This window comes from Ixodes scapularis, unplaced genomic scaffold (genome assembly GCF_016920785.2).
Source record: "Ixodes scapularis isolate PalLabHiFi unplaced genomic scaffold, ASM1692078v2 PGA_scaffold11__112_contigs__length_91849675, whole genome shotgun sequence".
Lineage (NCBI taxonomy): Eukaryota > Metazoa > Arthropoda > Arachnida > Ixodida > Ixodidae > Ixodes > Ixodes scapularis.
The window spans coordinates 90,682,690-90,694,060 of record NW_024609837.1 but is presented as its reverse complement, the minus strand read 5'-3'; the positions used below and the strand labels follow the sequence as shown (position 1 = coordinate 90,694,060).

General features: G+C 48.8%; 1 pseudogene; it reads left to right on the top strand.

The window, feature by feature from the left end:
- Positions 1-7,906: 7,906 nt before the first annotated feature.
- Positions 7,907-9,135, top strand: LOC115327200 (annotated as a pseudogene).
- The last annotated feature ends 2,236 nt before the right edge of the window (positions 9,136-11,371 follow it).

Sequence of the window (11,371 nt, the reverse complement as noted above, 5' to 3'; positions counted from 1 at the left end):
TACCAGTCATGCACACCTAAGCGTGGCATGACATGTCTATCCTTCATCTGAAACCCTTTTTTTTTTTTCTTTACACCTTATAATCACAAAGGCCTACATACCCTGCATGAACACAAATTACAATACATAGTAGAAGGCACCCGAATGACGAGGAAAATAAACAATAGTTACAAAAACAAAATTACTTTACACTTTTGTTTTTCACAAATACAATACATATCGTAGCAGAGACCCGAATGCCGGGAAAAATGAACGATAGTTACAAAAACCGCGTCACTTTGCACTCTTTTTTTTTTCCAGCAAGGCGCATTGAGTGACGATAGAGGTGTGGACTGGTTAACCCGACTGTTTCGTCTCGCTACACCCCCAATTTGCTCAGGCCCGACCCAGTCGAGATAGGGCGTCTGCCGGCACATTTTTGGTCCCCTTCACATGTTCTATCTGTAAATTATACTTTTGCAGGGACAATGCCCAGCGTGTTAATCGTGCGCTGTTTGGCGACGACGTTCCTACGTACCGCAATGGATTGTGATCAGAGCGAAGCAAAATTTCCGATCCGAACAACCAAGTTTCCAACTGTTCTAGTGCCCATACAATTGCAAATGCTTCTCTCTCGATTGTTGACCACCTACTCTGTGTCTCATTCAACTTTCGGCTCAAGAACGCAACTGGCAGTTCTTTCCCGCCGTCGCTCTTCTGCGATAAGCATGCGGCGACCGCTTTCTCCGACGCGTCTGTCGACAAAATAAACCTCCGCGTCAACGATGGGGCTGCAAGTTTCGGCAGTTCTATCAATTTCCTCTTCACCGTTTCAAACGAGTCTTGTTCTTTTTCACCCCATAGGAGTGCATTCGGTACTTGCTTTCTCGTCAACACTGTCAGTGGAAGCAATATCTCTGAATACCCTTCAATATAATCTCGATAATAGTTAATCAATCCTAAGAGACTCCTCAACTGTTTTTTGTTCTCTGGCCGTCTTAAGTTCTGAATCGCGGCAACCCTTTCTGGGTCTGGTGCGTGAAATCCAGAGCCTATTTCATGGCCTAGGTACTTTACTCTGCCTTGTCCGAACCGACATTTCGCCAGGTTGACTGTAAGCCCGCAAGCTTCTAATGTGGCTAGCACCTTGCCAAGCTGTTCCACATGTTCTTGCCAACTGCTAGAAAAAACTGCGATGTCATCAATGTATGCGCAGGCATACATTGCATGAGGTCTTAACACCTCGTTCATTGTTCTTTGGAACGTCGCTGCTGAATTTTTAAGCCCATATGGCATTACAGTCCACGCGTACTGGCCTTGATCGGTTACGAACGCGGTACAGTGCTGAGACTTGCGTTTTTCATGGTACTTGATTTGTCCCCTCAGCTGGTAACGTCGGCTGCCTCCGGACATAGGCTGACACGAAGAATTTAGTTTCGTGGAGAGTGTGTCACTCTCAAGAGCAGACATTAGGGAGTTTTAGAATAACGTGCGCAATTTTAGCTCCCGCTAGCGCTAAATTTAGCGCTTGTATTAGCGCACGCGACGCGAGAGAGTTTTAGAATAGCTTTTCTCTGTTGCGACGAAAAAGCACAAGCATCTCACGCTTGCGACGCCACCAAGATACAGTAACAATTTTTATTTCACACAGGAAATGCGGCGACTTTAGAAAAAACCCAGTTTTCTAATCCAGAGTAGCATTTTAGATTTGTTTAAACATGAAAATGCGACGCCTGCGGTTGACCGGTCGTGTCCGCTTGCGTCGCCTCAGCAAGAGAGGTCCCGTGTACTGACCTTCGCACATCATACCTTCGCCGAGAAATGTTCGCGCGTCGCAAGCATCAATTGTTGCCGGTGATCGTTGCCGAACCGAGTACAATGTCGTCCCGTATTGAAAATCGCAGTCGCGAGGATGCCGCCGACGTCGCACTCACGACGCCGCCAACGCAGCCGCCGACATAATCCTGGAAGCCGCCATTTTTTTTTTCAACTCTGCTCGTCTTGGCTTTAGCCAACTTGTCATCACGAATCCTCTTTGGAGAAGCGCAAAGACTCTTTGCGTACGCACGCTATTTCTGAGAAATAGCGTATGCTAAAATTGTGCACGCAAAGCGCAAAACCTGATTTGCGTTCGGAGCATGCGCAGTGGCGTCGACGCTATTCTTTGCGTACGCAAAGCTTTTGCGTGCGCTATTCTAAAACTCCCTATTGGCGATCCTTCCTCCCTTGAGGTGCAATATATTCAATTTACATAAGGATACACTAAGCCCCGGTCAGGTATAGCTAATTTATCATACCAAAGACCGCCTGCAGACACTGTCTGATGACAGTTGCTCTACGCCGGTTATAGAAAAGAAACTGTCTGAAGACATGTTCGAAACTCGGATCAAGCATGGTAGAGGCGTGGCCGCAGATAAGTCTGGGACTATGTCTGCAGCGCGCTTTTATATGGTGCATGCTGCAGTGTGAATTGAGGATCCGATAAGGTGCCTCTCGGTTCAACTCTGGGCTCAGACAGAACTGCTCTTATTTTCCTTTTTCCCCTACACACAAACTCCCCGCCACCACTGGAATAATAAAAAAAAAATGTGCTCACTTCTGTTCGGCCGACGGACCTCCTCGCATTTTGATCTCGTTTCGATGCGAGGCCGCTTCGCACTCGGCCTGAAAATGCACACCAAAAAGTCGTTAGCTGCTCCGTGGAAGAGCGAAAAAGCAGATCCTCCCGAATACCAAAGGGAGATAAAAAAAAAGCACCGCGAAAGGCACTGTGTGTTTGTAAGAGCTACGAAGTCGGGTCACTTTCGAAGGAAATCTGAAAGAGAGGTTTAGCAAGCGGTTTCCTGAAACTCCTGGTCACTTCCGTGGGCCGTGTTCTGCAACGCAGGTGAAAAACTTCAACCACTTTCCCGCTAGTTGGTACGCAGGTGAATAGTTACTGGCGTCGTGTTGAGTGTTCACGAAACGCAGAAGCATGACGATTGTCTCCGTCTACGACAGAACTTGGTAAGTTTAACCGGGGCGGTGTTTTATGCCCCATAAATTTCTCACGCCTATTCCGCTTTTCAAAGCATGAAATGCTTTTTACGAGAATTCCCCGATCCGAAATGTTGTCCGCCTGTCCGTTCGTTGCCCGTTCGTTCGTCTCTGCACTTCCCGCTAAATCTCGCGGGGAAATGGATGTCACGTGATTTGCTAACGTGAAGTAAACATCAATTCAGTTTGCCCTTTAATTTCGATGAGGAAACTGATCCCTCGGGACTTGACTTTAAGTGATATCCGATTAAGTTTCCCCGTTTAATTTGGCGGCGAAAGTGATGCCAAAGACATGATGACGGGAACCATATATAAATTGTTTCGCCGCTAAATTTGGCGGAGACTTGAATTCATGTGACCTGACGTCACCTGGCCTATACTAAATTAAATTTCCCCGTTCGCAGGAAAAATTGATGTCGCCTGACTTGCTCACGAAAACTATCGACCTTTTCGCTGTTCGCCCTATGGGTCCTGCCACACGCGGCCGCCATAAGGTGGCTTCAACTCGTCGCTCCCCTCTGCCTTCCGCGTTTTGGCGAAGGCCTAGTATTGGCTTCTTTCGTCGCTTTTACTGCAATCTTTTTGTCTTTCTTTGTGAAGTGTCGTCTGATACTTATTTTGAATACCTAGCTGCATGTCATTATTAAGTGCACAAGTTCTGCACTTTATTTTACAACAGGTTCTGACTGTTCGCATTGTCGGCGTACCGGACACGTGCGAGGAAAGGAATCAGGATTAGAAGAGGAATATAATGCAAATGTCTCTGAAAGGTCATTCATTTATGACAGCGGAAATTTTCTTAAGTGTTAGTGGCGCAATAAAAAGCTCACGGTGTACTTACGATCACGTATTCATGATCTTAAAAAAGAAGGCAAATACAGTCAACGCAGATAGTCACTATATGCGTTTCATGGAAGCCATCGTGCTCTGTCTTCATAACAAACCTAAAACAGCTGCTTTTTATAATATGGGGAAGGCATTTTTTCCATGTACACATTCGCTTGGTCTTTTTGTTTATGCATTTAAAGAAACTAATTTTTGCTCGGCCTTATGTTTGCATTCATTCAATTACCTTAAAATATCCAACTGATTTAACTTATTTTGACACACAAGGTTGAATCTTCGGGTGAAAAACTGTCAAAGACAACTTGTGAGCGCCCGACAAAAGCCCCTGAAGCACGCAATATGTGACGTTGAAAACTAGCCGTCTCCATAGAAATCGCTCGTGTGCAGCGTTGTCGATGCGGATTTAGTCTCGGCGCCGCTGAAAGTAAAAAGGCGTATCTGTTCAGACAAGACATGTCTACCCAAACCCATGAAGTGCTGGCTGGCATTAGACTTGACCCGAGCTAGCTGGAGACCAATTCTCTTGAGCCATTTAATTTTACTTCACAAATTAGAAAGACAGACGTCAGACTTGAATTGATGGGTTTCTTCCTTATCTCATATTCTCAACACGCTGTTCTGTCCGCATAACGAATTGCTTTTTTTCGGGTCAATGCTGCGAAATGCTGCTAACAAACTATTTAGCATGGCTGATAGTTAAAACAATGTACTACTCGGCCTAGGATATGGACCGTCAAAGCACCTATCGAGTACTTCATTTTTTTGAAAAAACCGATTGAGACAATATCACTTCTTTTTGCATTCCATGCGTCATCATACGGGGGTTTTCAGGTCAGCCCTTTTCACAAAAGAAAACCAAACAGTGAGCACGAAACTTGCGAGTTCATCTGTGTTCTGCAATTCAGCGCATAGGTCATCGACCTGCTTTTTCATTGCTCCTCCAAGCATTAGTTTCTTCATTAGTCTGTTTTTATGGAAACTATTATCAACAGGCACATCCAGTACGGCCGTAGACATCCGTAATCCTCCCCCGGCACCCTTTTAGTCGTTTCGCCGCCGAACCTGGCCAAACGAAGAGCATGATCAGATGAAGGTGTTTGTAAAAACATCCATAATTTAGGCTCGTAACTACACCGTAGTTCTCAAGGTGGCCAATTACCACTGCATCGTTGGTACTGTACCACAAGGAATACATTTATGTCACAAAAACTAAGCGGAGCCACATAACACTCCAACACAGCTGCGAGCCCGCTGAAACTGAAATCAGTCAAATTAGAGCCACCTTATGGCGCCGTGAGTGTCGGCATCCTCTGCCCACCGGTGAGGTAACTACGGGGATGAAAAAAATCTATACACAAATTCAGTCTCGCCGCTACATTTGGTGGGGAAATTGATTTCACGTGACCTATACACCAATTCAGTTTCCCGCTAAATTTGACGGGAAAGTGATTTCACGCGACTTGATGTCAAGTGGTTTATACGGAAATTTAGTTTCCCTCCTAAATTTAGCGGGGAAAGTAAGGCAACGTGACCTACAAGTTTTTTTTATATACGTTGATGTTACGTGACTTATACTGTACTAGCCTAGGTTGTCTTCTCAACAAATTAAACTGATCGCTCTTTAATCACGCATCTCATGCATTTCGGGACTTTAAAAATAAAGGTCGCTGCCAGTTGTTTTTTTCGTTCTTTTCGAGTTCCTCCCGGCGGCATCCACCTGGACCATTTTGGCCGCCAACAGGTCGACTTTCGCATCGCCGGCTAAACATAAGCTGGAACAAAGACCAAATAGCGTAACAATTGAGTCCATTCAGCTTTTTATGTTTCCTACTACTCCGGGTGGCGAAGTCCTCTAGAAAACACTACCTCCAGGCTGTGGGGACCGTTGGTCGCCCTTCCTGGTTCCCAACGCTCGGCCTCGTGGCCTTGAGACCTGCTCGTGAAGTGTCGGAGGTCCGCCTGGCTTGGGGGGCTCTCCTCGTCACTCCCTCCCTGGGGGACGTCCCCCCGCTCATCCGGGAACCTGGTTGTTTTAGGGTGAGGACGACGCCCGCTGGAGGAGGAGGTCGACGCGCGTTCCCGAGTTCGGGAATGCAGGGACTCCTCCCGGAGATGCGATAGAGATTGGACGCGAAGGCCTTCCTTTGCTCGCTCTGGAGTGCGCACTCGGGACGACAGGGTGACCCTTTCATCTGACCTTGTCGACGCGGGGGTTTCGGACAGTGTGTCTTTTGGTGTTCCAATAGACACAGTTGGACCCAGTCCTATTGAACTACGTGCTCCTCCTTTTTAGAGAATCGATCAGTTGTGCAGCTGACGTTCCGACCCGGTGTTCTCGAGAGAAAGCTGCGGGGTGTGGAAGTGGGTGTATCTCGAAACAACCCATTCTGATGTGAACCCTTCTCGTTTGAACCCATTCGCAAAACGCCCTTCGGATTTTAGCCTTTCGCGTTTGAACCCTTTTTCATTTATACCCGTCTCATTGGAACCCATCCTATTTTGAACATTTCTCGATTGAACCCATTTCCAAAACGCCCTTCGAGTTCTAACCTTTCGCGTTTTGACCCTTTCTCATTTGAACCCATTCTGATTTGAACACCGTATTTCAAACCAATCGTCTAACGCTCTTTACGCTCTAACCTTTTCTTATTTGTGCCCTTCTCGGTTGAACCCGTTCTGATTTAAATCCTCATTGTTTAATTAAACTCTGTTTCAAAACACGTACTTGGCGTTTCAACCTTCGTGGAGTGCTCTTCGAATTTCAACCAGTCCCTCTTTCTGTGTTAATAAATTAATAAAAATAATGGAGATGTTGGCACTGTTAATAACAGTGCCGGCTACTTCATAGCAAACGTTGTTGGATAAAAAAATAACCAGATCTAAAACAAAACAAGCAAACAAACAAACAAAAATCCGGCCAGAGTCGCCATTGTACATATTATTACAATTCAAACATGTTCGTCGATTCATTTTCGTCGTCTACCCGTGCCAGTGTGCACCGACGCGAACATGTCATGTTCCACACCAAGGATAACTGGCTTACCGCCCGCACCTGCAGCACCACAAAGCAACAGCCGCGGCAGGTCTCTCGCCCTACTGTGACCCTCGTTGCTCACAAAGCGCCGACATCACTCAAGAGTACCACGAGCGCGGAGCGGCCAACGATCCTCTGCCCACCCCCGCATGAATCATTTTGACCCTTTTGTGTAGGATATATTGCACTCGAAATATGTTCACAGAGATATTTTCTCTACCGTCACATTACAAGCGATTCGCAAAGCATTATGTCATCCAAATCGTATGGCTAACCGTTAGGCAACTGAACGGCTCTTTTCGAGACGCATAGTACAAAACGTTTTCTGCCACAGAATCAGTCATCGCACCTCAATGCGATCCCATGCTCGGTAAAGGTTTATTCTGGCGCTTTATCTCACAAGATGGTAACTGGTTCAACTATCTAAGATGACCGCAGCAAAAAAACACGGGCCATTCAAAGGCCAGAGAATGCCTTCGCCCTCCTCATTAGAAAGTCACAAAGAGAGATCCTACCCATTAAAAAAGTAACCCTGGGGCGTTTTTTTTTTGTTTTTTTTTTAGACTTGCGGGTGCAATGATGCGTGGATTGAGGGTTTTCCTACCAGGCACAAATATTTTTTTTTCATTTCAGTCATGAGTCATCGGATGCAAATTATGCTCATCCGGCATTCCCTGTGAGGATATTGAGTTATTTACAGCCAGCGTCGGAGTGGCCGTACAGATCTGTACGACCACACCGATACTGGTTCGGCGCCGACATAGAGCGTTTTCGCTCATGTATCATCTTGCTTCAGGTGCCGACCTTGGCACACAACGCGGACGCAAGCTCAGGTCAAGCGGACGCTGCAATCCACATCACGGAAGAGAGCTCGGGCTTCTGCCCGTTAAGCGACATGCCGACAGCGGAAATTCCGACACCGTTTCTCGACTTTTCAGTGAACATCGACTGGCAACAACCGCAGACATCACTTGATAAAAACGGCTACAAAAGGGGGTGGCATCGCGGCAGCTCTCCGGGGTTCGGCGCCGACATGGAGCGTTTTCGCTCATGTATAATCTTGCTTCAGGTGCTGACCTTGGCACACAACACGGACGCAAACTCAGGTCAAGCGTACGCTGCAATCCACATCACGGAAGAGAGCTCGGGCTTCTGCCCGTTAAGCGACATGCCGACAGCGGAAATTCCGACACCGTTTCTCGACTTTTCAGTGAACATCGACTGGCAACGACCGCAGGCATCACTTGATAAAAACGGCTACAAAAGGGGGTGGCATCGCGGCAGCTCTCCGGGGTTCGGCGCCGACATGGAGCGTTTTCGCTCATGTATCTTCTTGCTTCAGGTTAGTTATCTGCAACATAATGTCACGTGTCGCAGTTCTGACACGTTTTTGATGTTGGTGCCATGCTCCACACCTTTGCAGCATCTTCTTGATGCCCTATGTATTTGTCGAAATGTAATTCATAAGGTCGTCCTAGCGGTAATTAGGGGCACCTTCTGACGTCCGGGGATGTCGAGCTGAACCCGGGCCCGTTTACTGTTGGACAGGAACTCCAGATTGTTGAAGCCCAGACGTCTTTCACAAAACTCAAGCAGGGCCAAGCCGCTCTTTTAAGTTAGTTAAAAAGTATACAGGAATCTTTAGAAAAAAAAACTGTACGCCTTATTGTCTCGAATTAGCAGGCTGGAAAGCGATCCTGTTCTGTTGAATCAATTGCAGTGTGATGTTGAGAATGCAAATGTTGTCGCAATGAAGTTAACCACTCATCTACGATAGATAGCGATACAGCAGGATAACCTGGAAAATCAGTCGCGACGGAATAACCTAATCTTTTACGGTTTTGAGGACGGCCAGAGTGAAGCATGGGCGGAATCGGAGAAGCGCCTGATAACGCTATGCAAAAAAAAAAAACTTGGTTTCTCTCTAGAAACAGCTGACATAGAACACGCACATCGCCTTGGTCGCCTTCAAACCGTGCTCAAAACAACCGATTATCGGAAAGTTTAGTGCTTTTAAAGTCAAGCAAAGCGTTTTGGTGACTGCGTTCAATCTAAAAGGCAGCGGGTTTTCTATTAGCGAGGATTTTTCTGCTAGAGTGTATACTGAACGGTGACAGTTGTTGAAGTATGCCAAAAATTAAAACGCGAAATTTGAACTAAAATACAATAAACTGATCATCTGTAATAAAACCTTCATGTACGACCGTGCGGACCAATGTGTCAAAGAGTGCGGCATCTAGCAATTACCGAAATCCTGTCTTGTCAAAAAGGGGACGAGAACCTATAACACTTGTTGGGAACTGTCGGAGTGTCAAAAATAAACCAGATAATCTTGCTGCGATGGTTTCTGTAACAAATCCATTCATAGTAATGGGTACGGAATCGTGGCTCGATCAGTCACTCTCTGATACCGAGGTGTTCCCTGATAATTTCACTGTATATCCGAATGAGCGAAATTCTCGTGGGTGAGGGGTCTTTTTGCGGCTAGTACATAACAGTTTCATGAGTTGTCCAATTGCTATTGAGGGGATTTCGTGTGAGGCCGTGTGGTTTCTTTACAGAATGGCCAGTTTTTATCCGTCTGTTTTTTCTGTCGACCCCCAAATAGCTCCGTTGATCATAAGTTAGAACTTGTGGGGATTGAAAAGGCGGAGAATAAAGATGGCTGGTGAGGCGGGTCAAGCGAGCGCGCGCTCAGGACGAGCGCGAGTTGGTGTGGACACCAGCGAAACGGTTGTCTGTTCTTGAGTCTCCACATTGGCGCCACAGCGTGGGGCCCGAACCCACGTTCCCGTGCAGTCAGGTACGTTTGGCTGGCCTTCGCAGTCGCTGAGCCTATACGGACATTGGATTACTTGACCGCCGAGCTTGTTGTTGTGTCCGTTAGAATGTCAACTTCGCGCCCACTTACGCGATCCCGCCCCAATGCAGCGAACACAGCTCGTGCTACCGCGACTGGTGATGGATCGAGGACTCGCGAACGGGCTCTGATATACCCACGGCAGACTTGCAGGTTCCGTTCCCCCCTGAGGGCCCTTCCCCACCGGTGCCGCTTGCACCTCTCACCGCGTTGGGCCCATTGCCAGAACAAATGGCATTGTTCCTGTCGGAGATGTCGCGGCTCCTGCAGGAACAACGCCGTCCGCTACCACCCCTAGTTCCAATACCTCGGACTGGGACATTGCGTTTACATGCCTAGATTCCGAAATATTCAGGCTACGTGGATAGAAAATCGGTTGCCGATTTTCTTGACGAATTGCGTGAATACCAGGCGGTGTCTGAAATGTCTGGGGTTGAACTTCTATCACGCGTACTACCGATCGCCCTCACGGAAAGCGCCGCGACATGGCGTCGGAGACAACCGCCCTTCTCGACTCTACAAGACTTTTCGGAGCAGTTCAAAAATGAATTTCTGCCTCCCGATTACGGCGCGCGAATGCTCGATGAGCTTAGGGCGCGCACTCAGCACCGCGACGAGTCGCTAGTCGAGTTAGTTCGGGCGCTCCAAACTGTATGACAGGGCTGACCCTAGCGCGTCCGACTCAGACAAGGGGTCGCGGGCTATCCGGCAAAGCCACCCGCAGTTTCATCCCTACCTGCGTGGACGGGTGTTCCGGAGTTTGGACGAGTTGGCCCAAGCAGCCCACCAGATCCAGGCGGACATACTAGTCCAGCTAAGATATCGGCCACCTCCACCGCCGGAGGCTTGCCTGGAACCGACCTGCGCCTGGACAGGCACGACCAGGCAATCCATGGATGAGCATGGGTCACGTCCAGTTCTCCCCGGAAGGGTACCCCGAGCGCTGGACCCTTACACCCACGGACTGGGCGATGGTGCTCAAGTCCGCGAGCGTGGCCGCCAATACCAAGCCTCATCCAGAGAGCGATACCCAAGTGCCATCTCAGCTCCGCTCCACTGCTTCCGGTGCGGAAGTCTCGGCCACTTTCTGCGGGACTTCACCCGGCGTGTTTCGAACAACTCGCGAAACGAGGTAGGCCGCCGATAGCAGGGCCCTGTCTGTCGGTGGCTTCTACTCGTTACAGGCCCTCGGTCACCCCACCATCTCGGTTCTTCAGCAGTCCCGACCCAGCCTCAGGAGCAGCCCCGCCGGAAGCCTCCTGTGATGAGCCCGATGTTGCAGCACCTGGTGTGGCGCCCGCTCGAGCGCCCGATGATGCTCCCGCTCACGGATTACGCGGCGACGCTCTCAGAGGCGCTCGCGAAGGTGCCCCAGGCTCCGGCGTGGCGCCCGCTCGAGGGACCGATGATGGTCCCGCTCACGGATTATACGGTGACGCTCTCGGCGGCGCTCGCGGAGATGCCCCCGGTAGTACCAGCACCGGTGCTTTCCCCAAAGCTCCCCACGGAGCGGTTCTTGGTGGCGTCCTGGTCTCCGACGAGACGACTCCGGAGAACAGGCGTGACGTCAACGGCTGATGGCAGGAAGTGGCAGCGGCTTGGCCGCCCGTCGTCCA